At 36.8% G+C, this 13318-nt stretch overlaps 1 protein-coding gene and 1 pseudogene across 2 annotated transcripts in view; both read right to left on the bottom strand.

The window, feature by feature from the left end:
• The window catches only part of LOC105058777 (uncharacterized), a 44490-nt gene that overhangs the window by 23946 nt on the left and 7226 nt on the right, over positions 1–13318 (bottom strand). The gene's annotated exons all lie outside the window — the stretch shown is intronic.
• LOC140854094 (uncharacterized) overlaps positions 7708–13318 on the bottom strand; it is a 9947-nt pseudogene continuing 4336 nt past the window's right edge.

Genomic DNA, 13318 nt, shown 5'->3' with positions numbered 1-13318 from the left:
GCCTTCGCACTATTAAAAGGTTCTCATTTTCTTTTCTCATGATTGGGGGCTTTGAAATCGCAACATACACGTAAAAGGTTCGAGCAGACGCTCATCCAATTTAATTTCATTTCCATCTCCATCCTCCGAGTTAATAGCCTCACACAGGGTCTAATGAAACTTGTAAGCCTTAATAATATCTTGTATATAAAGGTGCCATTTATTGACATGGAACTAGCATTTGGCACGTACTTTTCACCTTGACTTTGGCTGTGTTATGGATGGCTTTGATTCCATCACTTGCAACGTATCTAATGGATAGGAAAATTTGATGTAGAAACATGGTTGCATGATTTACCGTCCCTTGGATGTGATCTTAGCGGCTGTTATTTTATGGAAGTCTAGAATAAAACATAGCTAAAACCAAAAGCCCTTAAAGTGCAGTTATCTCTATTAAGCAATCCAAATCCTTCCACCATTCATGTTTAACTCACACCCCATCATTGCCTATATATTGCATAATGAAACTGTAATAACCCAGATTAAAAAAAAAAAAAAAAAAGGGACGGAAGGAGACTCCCTTCGGGAGTCTCCTTCTCCGATGAATCCCGATCGGAGAAGGACTCTAGGCCTCTTAGAACTCTAGGATTCTCTATAAATAAGACTCTCCTCTCCCTCATGAGCCTCCACCGGCGACCGTCGAGCCCGATTTCTCTCATTTTCTCCGTAGAGGCCGCGACAGCCTTTTCTCGTGTTCGTCGAAAATTGAAGGTCGAAGAGGCCACCGGAGTTCAGGTAAGGGTTCAATCTTTCTTCCTCTCCCTCTTCTCTTTCTTCTCATGGTTTTAGACTCCTCGCCGGCCGTCAGGATCGCCGAAAAATTCATGAACAAGAAATCCCCTATTTTCTGAATTTTTCCTTGATTTTGCCGCGTTCTCCTCTTCGCTGCCGGCCGAACCCCATCGCCGTCGTTGCCGGATCTCCGTCAAGTCACCGGAGCCCGAGCCACCGAGGGGGCGGACCTCACGGTCTTCCCCTGTTTCAGCCAAGGGAGGCCGCGGGAAGAAAGGAAGAAGAAGAAGAAAAGAAGAAGGAAGAAGAAGAAGAAGAAGAAAAGAAAAAGAAAAGAAAAAGGAAAAAGAAAAGAAAAAGAAAAAAGAAAAAAAAAAAGGAAAAAGAGAAAGAGAAAAATAAAAATAAAAATAAAATAAAATAAAAAGAAGAAGAAGAGAGAAAAATTTTTTTTTTCTCTCTCCTCTCTCTACCTTCTCTCTCCAGTCTCTCTCTCTAGATTCTTTCCCTATTTTCTCTCTCTAGACTTTTTCTTTTTTTATGAATTTTATCTCTCTAGAGTCTTCCTCTCTCTTTGATTTCATCACGGACCCTAGGATAAAATTGAGATGAAAATAAGATGATCTGAGGTTGCTCCAAAATTCGTGCGGTAGATCTGATCCCAGTTCGATCCTATTTGAAATTTGTAACACTTGATTAATATTGAGTCACCCTGATAGGACCTCTGATGATCTCGATCATGAGTGCCTCATCGGAAGGATACGAAAGTTTCTCTCTCCACTTTCCTCTCTACTTTCTCTCTCTAAAATTTTCTCTCTCTTTATGAATTTTCTCTCTCTAGAAGTCTTATGGATCAGTGAAGAATCTAGATACATAGACAAGTCCTAATTTTGGTTAATTCTAAGAGAGGTCCTCGATCTGTATTATTAGGATCGATTATCGGTAATTTTTTCCATATATGATCTTTATATTTGATCAGGGTTACGAAGAGATGATTGTCTGCAAATGATATCGAGTGGAATATTTTGTTAAAAAAATTCATAAATCAAAGAAGAACATTGATTTCTGTGCTTGGATCAGTCATCGGTAAAGGTAAGAATCCCTGTACATGATCACTATTATATATATGCTATTTTACTGTTGGTCTTGCATCGTTGGTTTTGCATCGTCGGATTTGAGATCGATGAATTTATTATACCTGAGATACTGTTATTTGATTTTGAGCATGAGTATGTTATGTCAATATATATGTATCAGAGATTGATGGCATGATTATATGGATATGACATATCTGAATTGATCATAATGCAAGTCAGAATTGATTTGATGAAATCAACACATAATGATTTAATGAAAAGAAAGAGATATATGGTATGGACTAGTCTTGTCATGTGGAACAGCCCGCCAGGAGCTTATGCCTGGGACAGCCCCCACTGACTTACAGGTGGATTAGCCGGCCAGGAGCTCATGCCTGGAACAGCCCGCCAGGAGCTTATGCCTGGGACAGCCTCTCACGGGCTTTCGTACGTGGGACAGCAGGCCAGGAGCTCATCCTGGGACAGTCTTGAAAGACTTTTTAAGTGGATTCGATCTGGATGATGACTGAGGTATAGACTTGGATAGTCCAGAGCCAGAAAGAAACTATTAAGAATCATGTGATTATGAAAGGAGAAATGAAAGATAAGATATGAAATAATTGTTGAATAAAAGTGTTTCACCTGTTAACATATGATGATGCATCTATTTTAACAAGACAGAAAATTTATGAATGTTTGCATTATTCTGGACATTGAACATGAGATTTTATATTTTACTGCTTATCCTTATTTTCAGACTATAGTACTATATCAGTGTGATATGGGAATTCTTACTGGACTGTAAAGCTCACACCCCTTCATCTTTCTTTTTCTTCTCAGAGTTACAGGATGACTTAAATTGGCTATGGCTTGGATTTACGAGTGAGCAGAAGGATAAATAAAGTGTCATAGTATCTGATCAGAGAATTGAAGAAATTTAAATTGTAATTATGCAAGATTTTATGAATTATATTTAAAATTAATTGTTATGGATGTTAAGGTTGTAATATTTATTTTGGCCTTGCATATTCTTTAGGGCTTGCTCTAAGGAGTGTGCGGCCATCACGTATCCGATCTGGGTATTGGGTTCGGGGCGTGACAAAATGATATCAGAGCCTAGGTTATGATCATTAGGAATTATGATATAAGTGATTAGAATATTACAGAGTGATATCAGAGCTTAGATTATGATCATTGGAGATTAAGATATAAATGATTAGGATGTGATAGAATAATATCATAGCTCAGATTTAAGGTCACCAGAGATTATAAAGAGATATTAAAACTTTATGTATGATCAGTAGGATGTGACAGAGTGGCATCTGAGCTTAGAGCTTAGGTTACGTTCATTTGGAGATAATGATACAAGTGATTAGGATATGACAGAACAGTACTAGAGCCCAAGTTTAAGGTCACTAGGGATTGTCATATAAGTGATATCAAAACTTTGGGATTATAATCAATAGAGTATGATTGATAAAATCAGAGTTTAAGATTTTGATCATTAATGGTATGATAGAATGATATTAGAGTTTAGGTTATGATCACTAGAAAATATGATTTAAGTGGTATTCGAGTTTAAGGTTATAATTATTCAGAATTATAATTCTAGTGATATCTGAACTTAGGTTATGATCATGAAGAACATGATAGATATAAAAGAAAAGATTCAATATTTAGATTTCAAATCAATAGATATTAAGATAAAATTTATGCATAAGTGGCATATGTTATCTATAATAAAATTGACGAGTTATATCTTGGATTTCAATTAGTAGGGTGGCCTGAATATAAGAAGAGTTGATCTTGGAATGAAGTGAAAGGTATTGATAAGTTATGTTGAGTATACTAGATGATTTTGGAATGTTAAACTTATATGATTGAAAATCATGATACTTTTCTAATTTCGATGATAATTGTCTGATGCGTTATGAATTTTGGATTTATCAAAAGAAAGTTAATTAGGGTATCGTCTAAGAAGAAATTCCATCATATGAGAGAAAAATATATTTTTTTAGTATTGAACCTACAAGAGGATCATATATGAAACTTAATCTTAGATGAAAAATATACTTGAATTTTTATTATGAGAATATGAGATACACATCTTGATAAAATCTTTGGTTACTCAAAATATCATATTCTGAATATGATTCTTTGATCTTTCAAGTTGCATTGAATTTCAAGTCAAAAGCTTACTTTTCTAAGTGGATCAAAAGTAATTTGATATTATTGTTAAATTAAAGAAAAAAAATTATTTTGTCAGAGTATGATATACAGGTTATGATGAAATCTTTAATAATTCGTATTACTATCTTTGGATTAGAATTTTTTTTAATTTTTCTTATGATCGTTGAAGATGGTAAAGTGTATTAATTATTCAAGTCAAAGTTTGAATTTTTTTTAAATTAAACTGAGACATCTTGCTAGTGTTAAATTTTGAACGACTTATACAAGGGATAAGATTTTGTATGGATTTATCGATTAATATTAAGGGTTGTGATGAAGAGAGCTCTATAAGAAATAATCAAGTTGATTCTATTTAAGGATGTTGGCTTGAGTTCTTCTAGTTTGTCAAGTTAGAATTAATTCTTTTAAAAAGAAAGATTGATTTAGAAATCATCTAAATGATTGTAAAATAAATCTAAGGTTAACTCCAATTAATTCTAGACATGTTAGATTTTTGAAGAGTGAAACTTATGCAATGATTTCAAACATAGGAAGTGAATCAAGATTTAATTTTTATATGCTATACCCAAAAGTAGTAAAGATAAAGAAACTTAAAATTTTGTCCTAAGTTTTATATGAAATTTGAAGATTAGATCTATCCTGGATTGATCTAACATATAAGAATATTTTTATCTTGATAGACTTATATAATTTGATAAATTAAAATCAGAGTGTGCAGCAAGGTATGGTGGATTAAATTGATTAGAAATATTAATCTTTTAAATCAAAAGATATTATGATGAAATACATTAGTTGTAAATAAGGAAGGATTTTATTGATAATGAAAAGATACTATAAATTTTGATCTAATCTGATCATAGTCGGATAATTTTTGTCAGTAGGTTGCTTCATTGTAGATAATACCAAGAAATTCTAGATATCTCAAGTTTATTAACAGCTTGATAGTTCTGGTATTAGTTCAAACTTAGAATGTCCTGACATAGATCTCATATTTTTTTTTTAAATTTAATATTGTTACTCGAACTGATATAGAAGATTGAGATTTTTCTTAAGATGAGAGTCTACATATAAAATTTGTTGGAAGATCAAGAGAAGAAAGAAAATGATGATTGTGAAGAGTACCCGATGTTTGACCTTTATTTATTTTTCTATCATAGGTAGTTTGAGATAATTATGAATTTTTGAGTGAAATATATTAGACAAATAACGGTGGTATATTAATACAAGTCCAAAATGTTACAGTTCTTCAAAAAGTTGAGAAATCAATAAGAAGGGATGAGTTTGAAATTTCAAATAATTTTTGTTATAACAAGATCATGAGAAATAAATAATATATATATGATATTATTGTAAGTTTGTGAATGACATGAAGTATGTATACTTTGAAAATAGGTATCTCGAACGATATAACTTAATTTCGAGGACGAAATTATTTTAAGGAGGAGAGAATGTAATAACCCAGATTTTAAAAAAAAAAATGGGACGGAAGGAGACTCCCGAAGGGAGTCTTTCTCCGATGAATCCCGATCGGAGAAGGACTTTAGGCCTCTTAGAACTCTAGGATTCTCTATAAATAAGACTCTCCTCTCCCTCACGAGCCTCCACCGGCGACCGTCGAGCCCGATTTCTCTCCTTTTCTCCGTAGAGGCCGCGACAGCCTCTTCTCGTGTTCGTCGGAAATTGAAGGTCCAAGAGGCCACCGGAGTTCAGGTAAGGGTTCAATCTTTCTTCCTCTCCCTCTTCTCTTTCTTCCCATGATTTTAGACTCCTCGCCGGCCGTCAGGATCGTCGGAAAATCCATGAACAAGAAATCTCCTGTTTTCTAAATTTTTCTTTGATTTTGCCGCCGTTCTCCTCTTCGCTGCCGGCCGAACCCATCGCCGTCGTTGCCGGATCTCCGGCCAAGTCGCCGGAGCCCGAGCCACCGAGGGGGCGGACCTCACGGTCTTCCCCTATTTCAGCCAAGGGAGGCCGCGGGAAGAAGAAGAAAAAGAAAAGAAAAAGGAAAAAGAAAAGAAAAAGGAAAAAGAAAAAAAAAGGAAAAAGAGAAAGAGAAAAATAAAAATAAAAATAAAATAAAATAAAATAAAAAGAAGAAGAAGAGAGAAAAAAAAATTTTCTCTCTCCTCTCTCTACCTTCTCTCTCCAGTTTCTCTCTCTAGATTCTCTCCCTATTTTCTCTCTCTAGACTTTTTTTAATGGATTTTGTCTCTCTAGAGTCTTCCTCTCTCTCTGATTTCATCACGGATCCTAGGATAAAATTGAGATAAAAATAAGATGATCTGAGGTTGCTCCGAAATTCGTGCGGTAGATCTGATCCCAGTTCGATCCTATTCGAAATTTGTAACACTTGATTCATATTGAGTCACCCTGATAGGACCTCTGATGATCTCGATCATGAGTGCCTCATCGGAAGGATACGAAAATTTCTTTCTCCACTTTCTCTCTCTAAAATTTTCTCTCTCTTCATGAATTTTCTCTCTCTAGAAGTCTTATGGATCAGTGGAGGATCCAGATACATAGACAAATCCTAATTTTGGTTAATCCTAAGAGAGGTCCTCGATCTGTATTATTAGGATCGATTATCGGTAATTTTCTCCATATATGATCTTTATATTTGATCAGGGTTACGAAGAGATGATTGTCTGCAAATGATATCGAGTGGAATATTTTGTTAAAGAAATTCATAAATCAAAGAAGAACATTGATTTTTGTGCTTGGATCAGTCACCGGTAAATGTAAGAATCCCTGTACATGATCACTATTATATATATGCTATTTTACTGTTGGTCTTGCATCATTGGTTTTGCATCGTCAGATTTGAGATCGATGAATTTATTATACCTGAGATACTGTTATTTGATTTTGAGCATGAGTATGTTATGTCAATATATATGTATCAGAGATTGAAGGCATGATTATATGGATATGACATATCTGAATTGATCATAATGCAAGTCAGAATAGATTTGATGAAATCAACACATAATGATTTAATGAAAACAAAGAGATATATGGTATGGACTAGTCTTGTCATGTGGAACAGCCCGCCAGGAGCTTATGCCTGGGACAGCCCCCACTGGCTTACAGGTGGATCAGCCGGCCAGGAGCTCATGCCTGGAACAGCCCGCCAGGAGCTTATGCCTGGGACAGTCTCTCACGGGCTTTCGTACGTGGGACAACCGGCCAGGAGCTCATCCTGGAACAGTCTTGAAAGACTTTTTAAGTGGATTCGATCCGGATGATGACTGAGGTATAGACTTGGATAGTCCAGAGCCGGAAAGAAACTATTAAGAATCATGTGATTATGAAAGGAGAAATGAAAGATAAGACATGAAATAATTGTTGAATAAAAGTGTTTCACCTGTTAACATATGATGATGCATCTATTTTAACAAGACAGAAAATTTATGAATGTTTGCATTATTCTGGACATTGAACATGAGATTTTATATTTTACTGCTTATCCTTATTTTCAGACTATAGTACTATATCAGTGTGATATGAAAATTCTTACTGGGCTGTAAAGCTCACATCTCTTCATCTTTCTTTTTCTTCTCAGAGTTACAGGATGACTTAGATTGGCTATGGCTTGGATTTACGGGTGAGCAGAAGGATAAATAAAGTGTCATAGTATCTGATCAGAGAATTGAAGAAATTTAAATTATAATTATGCAAGGTTTCTGTCACGTCCCAAACCAACTCCCAACCCCCTCCCTCCTCTCCCACCCACGCTCCCACAGTGATGCATGAGGACATGGGGAGAATTGGTCCAATTAACAAAGTAATGCTGTGAAGATTGATCAGTAACTTCAAACCCAAGCAGATCAATTTTTGAAGAATCCAAGTCAGAAATTATATCCTTGTAGAAATCTGCTTTCAAACATAATGTCAAGACAAAATTCCTCCATGCTGCTGTCCTGGGCACTGGGTGGCCCATGCACGAGCCACAAGGCCTGCATCAGAAATAGGTCATTCAAAAAGAATTGACAGATAAAATAGGCTACCACCTTAAACACTCTCCATCCAAGTTCCAGAAAATTCTGAGACACCAAATTGCTCTTATAGCATGAACGAAAATAGGTTACTACCCTGAAACACTCATCCCCTAAGCTCTACAGCATTGTGAGAGACTAGATTTGCTATCATAGCTTTGTTCAATAATTGCCATTATAGCATCCACTTTGCAAGATAAAGAATAGGTACAGACATCTCATTCACCAAAATATCCCCAGTTATAACAGCACACACTGTTTTCGATTGCAGGTCGGGTGATGCTTCTTAATGCAGTGATCGCACCAACAGTAATATTCTGAATGTCCAATTTTATTTTACCCTCAGAAGTAATCAAAAAAATTGAAAAGGCTCGTAGGTCATTCCTGTGGTTTGGTAACGAACAGTGGAAGAAGAGCAAGAGCTTACTTAATTGGACTTCAGTCTGCCGCCCAAAGCATTTTGGTGGTTTGGGAATCATAAATATTAAAATGTTTAATTAGATGCTATTCTTCAGATGGTGGTGGAACCTATTCTTGCAAGTCTCAAAGCCTTCGAAAATGATCATTAAAGAACATTACTTCAATGAACAACCAATTTCTCTGAACCGGTCATCTTACCAAAACATGTCAGAATTTTAGAGAAGTTAACTGAGAATCATGGAACTATATCGATCATTGGTGAAATTCAAAATTGGCAATGGAATGCAGATCTCCTTCTAAGAAAATGTATGGCTTTTTGACCAATCGCTCAAAGACTGATTCCCTAGGATGTTTGCTATCTCCCCTTTCAGTGGAATCTCTGCTGCAGAGGCTCTAAACTCCACCACCCCTAATTCTGATTTCTGATCAAGCACAGAAAGGCTATCTAATCATGGGGACCGCTCCACGCTGGAACAGTGCTTATTGAATGTCCATCTGACAAACACCTTGGATACTATCGAATGGAGATGATCCAACCATAAATCATTCTCTTCCAAGGACTGCTACAGTTTCCTAACGGACGGGGAATACGGCCATTCTTCATCAAAATCATGTGGATAATGGGAGTCCCACTAAGGGTACAATACTTCCTATATCTAAGCTTTCTCGACAGAATTCTCACCAAAAATAACCTAGCTAAAAGAAGATGGCAAGGAGGATTAAACTGTGTGTTATGTGATGCAAATCTTGAGACTACTGACCACATTTTCCTTCAATGCTCTTTTATTAGAAAGATATGGTCGTTCGTTCATGACATGCTGGGTTTCAAGAGGTTGCCGCACTCACAAACCTTACTATGAAACAATTGGAGATCAGAAGAACCAATGCACTCATTAAGGAAAGGATTACATATCCTGCTGGCAGCAGGATTCTGGTGCTTATGGAAGGAGCACAATAGGTGAATCTTTGAGTTTCACACTTTTCTCCCCAGAGCTCTGATCCAACAAATTGATAGGCTTTTCATGCTGTGGACCACGCATGCCAAAGATGCTGAATCCGAACAAATATAAAGAATCAGGAACTCTGTCAAGAGGATGCTGGATAGACCATTTAGCAGCAGCTAACATTCAAGCTAGAAGGGTTTGAAATGGTCATGGCCATGACCATAGAACAGAATTCTTCGAGGCCGAGAACAAGGTCCAAATGCCTTCTTTGGAGGACATACAGACTGCGCTGTGAAGCTGACTCTGGGAGCTCAAGCTTGAAGCTCGAGCCATAAAGCTCATATAATTTGCTGAAAATCCGTGATGAGTCTTAATAGGTAATGCTCTGAGGTAATCAGATGGGATTGTAAGTCTCTGGATACTCACGTCAGATTCTACCAGAAGATGAAATTATAAGAACAAGAAGAAACAAATTCCGGAACGGGTCAATTACTGCTCTCACTCACAAGCACGTCTGTTTAAAACCTGTAACATAGGAAATCTGAAATCAGTTTCTGCAACTATTTCTGAAACCCGTATGAAACTCGTCCTCAGAACCTAGAACTTTATCTTGTGTGAAAACACACATGTATAAATATGTATGACTAAGTATCTTAATATAATTTACCTTGAGTTAGGCTTCTCTAACTCAATTACATCAAAAAAAAAAAAGAAAGAAAGAAACAGCACACACTGTTATGGTCACCCCGGATTCACCCACCTGCACATGATATTACAACTGGTGGGAGCGCTACATTGGAATTACCTGACATGAACGCCTGGGCCCCCAGTCTGAAGGTTCAAAACCCAGAACGTCCACCCAAATGGAGGGGAGCAATGTCACTTCAGGTCATGGACGAGACTTAAGAATATTTAGTTAATTGATTCGAGGATAATCCATGCCATCATCTTTGGTGATGGATAAATAAACACAACCCTCCACATTCTTGATTCAATCTAATAATTCAAATGGACAGCACAAAGCAGAAAAATAAAGAAGAAAAACATAATACCTTGAATTGACTTCTGAGGCTGTTCTACAGTCTGAAAACAACACATTCACATTACATTGCAGATCTGATGCAGGGTCCCCATTTAACATTTTTGGAACAATAGCCAGAAAAGCACCAGGCCTTTGAATTTAGAAGGACCGGTTGCAGCATTCAAGATTTAGCTCTCAGATCCTTTGTAAGTTCTAACTATTAGGAAAGAAAGTTCATCTTCCCCACTTTCAAGCAGCAAATGCACAATTGACTCTTTGCAATATGTGCTTCCTGTAATAAAGAACAGTTTAGTTCATAAAATATGTAGTTTGCCAATTAGATAATATTTTTCAGCATGAAACAGAATAGGAAACTAAATGAAAATTCAACAATATTTCCTGTTCCAGAGTTTTCAGAATGGCTCCAAATAGGGCATGTTTCATTTAAATTATGGTATACATTCATCATCTTCTCTTAGTTTCTTCTTGCAAGCAGCCACCAAGTGCACCATCCTGCTACATCTCATCACCCCAGTTCTTCAGTGGTTGATAATAGGAGGAAAAAGGTGCAATAGTGCAATACAGTGTCCAACACCCACCTTACATGACAAAACAAAAATGAATAATCAAGTATCTCTGCACCTCTCACTCTCTCATTTAAGGTTTCCTGCAACTGCAAATGGTCAGCTGCATCCACACCTGGACGATGATGACTGGTCTATCAGCCTGCTCAGAAAAAATTCTGGCTAGCTTCAAGCTAATGTAACGTGTCATACTTGGGTATCTCTACTTGTCCAACAACTGGCACTAAGGTGGATGATTATCATGACAGAAATTACATAGGGTAATCGTAGGGGACATGAAGACTGGGGGGCATGACTGCACTAAGTGATGCTCCATTTAAGAAACAGGCAGATCAGGCCTTGTCATGTGGAAGGTGAAAAAGAAGACTGGGAACTCTAGAGAAGGTTACTAGATGGAATGATAATTATTTTGAAGTCCTTCAAGAGCATGCATGCATGCAATTTCATCACAAGCATAAGCATATGATGAAGGTGTTATCCCCAAGCTTAGTTTCTTTTTTTTTAAAAAAAATGGTCAACATATCTACTCATATAGATTTGTCATTGAGTCAACATATTGTAATGTTTGAATGATGTCAAATATTATAAAAGAAATACATGATAATATATCTTTGATGACCTTGTTATCGATATATGCTAACGCTTGCAAGTATTGGCATGATGCACTATCTTACTTGACCATTTGAAACAAAGATATCTAGAACAATGAAATTGAATTAAGAGAAATATGCAATAAATCCATACAGATGATATAACCTATCTCGCTTTTTGAAATAATGTATCAATTTTAATGTGTCATTTTCCTAACTGGGAAAAATAGCCAAAAAAACACTTTCAGGAAGTTGTTTCTGAGAGCATTACAGAAATTGTAAAGGGTGTTTGGATAAACATGCATCCTATAGAAGGACAGAATTGTCAGTGTGTTGGATTCATATGGAAAGCACTGTTGGGCTGCATCTTTATACAGTACACAGCAATCCTTCCCTGAAGAAATTTATTATTTGCAGAATTATTAAAGATAGTGGAACATCCGATTAATGCTGATTCTTCCCAATTCTTCATTCCCTTTTTTTGGCTTTCGAGCAGTAAGCTAAGGAAATCTAACACTGGCATGGTGTTCATATGTAACATGAATGGGCATTAGATACCATCATGGGGTTATGCCACTTGACATGTCAATACAAAATTCAAAGTTAGTGATTCTTGTTCAAAGACAGACACTAGAATTTATACCTATATCTGATAGAAACTGACCTGAATATGTCACGAGGTCCACCAACAGGAACACAAGTAGAAACATAGCACTTAAATAGTTGAATTCCACCATCTGCTAGAACGTTTTTCTTTAGAATAAGGACAAGGACCAACGGGAAATAAACAGTTCGTGCACGAGAATACAGTGCACTTTATACCATTTGAAAGATTGGAGGTTTTCATCATAAAACCACCTCCAAGAGGACTACTGTCCAACTTGGACTTCCTAAGTGTAATTGGCTCACCAATCGCAGATCTTCCATGGCCAAAATTTAATAACTATTTTGTTTTCTCTTACAATAATGGCAACAGTCTTTGGATGTCTCCTCAGAAGACTCTGGAAAAGTCTTCTCAAGAATATCTTAGCAGTGGCTTAGGTTAAGCTTCAACAGATCCACATCAATGGCACCTGCATCCAATCCAAGCTAGGTTGAGACAGATTAGCAGTATCCTGGAAAGGGATGTAGCAGTGCCACAGCAGTCTGATGAGGAAAGCAATGGGCAAGATAAGCATCTTTATATCCAGAAGATTCTGTTCCAAGATCAGAATCCACCTTGTGAGTGGCAGCAGTTGATATTCAACCAACAACAGATGCTTTCACAGGGATCCCCGCAGCTGCCATCTTTTGGTGATCAGTTACATTATTTTCCATTAAGTTCAGTTTTTCCCACTCCAAATTCTCCTCTGAGCCCAGATGAAATGTATAACTCCGAAGGTCATCCTTGCGGATGAACTGAAGCAGCATCTACCACACAGCTTTCCTTTTCCCCGTCATAAAAGTTGATATATTGAGATACTAGATTCTCACCTATACCTCCAAAAGAACAGCAGCATGCCCCAAATCAATTGTCAGCCACGTCTCACCAATTCACTGAAGGCATTTCTTCAATCATCTAACAAAGAAAACCCAAATCCACATAACTGCATGATTTATTATTCATGCAAAGAAAAGAGTAAATTATGATGCAAATAGTTAGATAACAAGTTGCACTGCAAGAGTTGCAAAAATGTCAACTTCTACATGAGAGGCTGCCCAGCCAGCTTTGTTGAGCATGTCTTGCA

This window comes from Elaeis guineensis, chromosome 15 (assembly GCF_000442705.2).
Source record: "Elaeis guineensis isolate ETL-2024a chromosome 15, EG11, whole genome shotgun sequence".
NCBI lineage: Eukaryota > Viridiplantae > Streptophyta > Magnoliopsida > Arecales > Arecaceae > Elaeis > Elaeis guineensis.
Note: the sequence above shows the minus strand (reverse complement) of the source record. Positions and strands in the feature narration are given on the sequence as shown.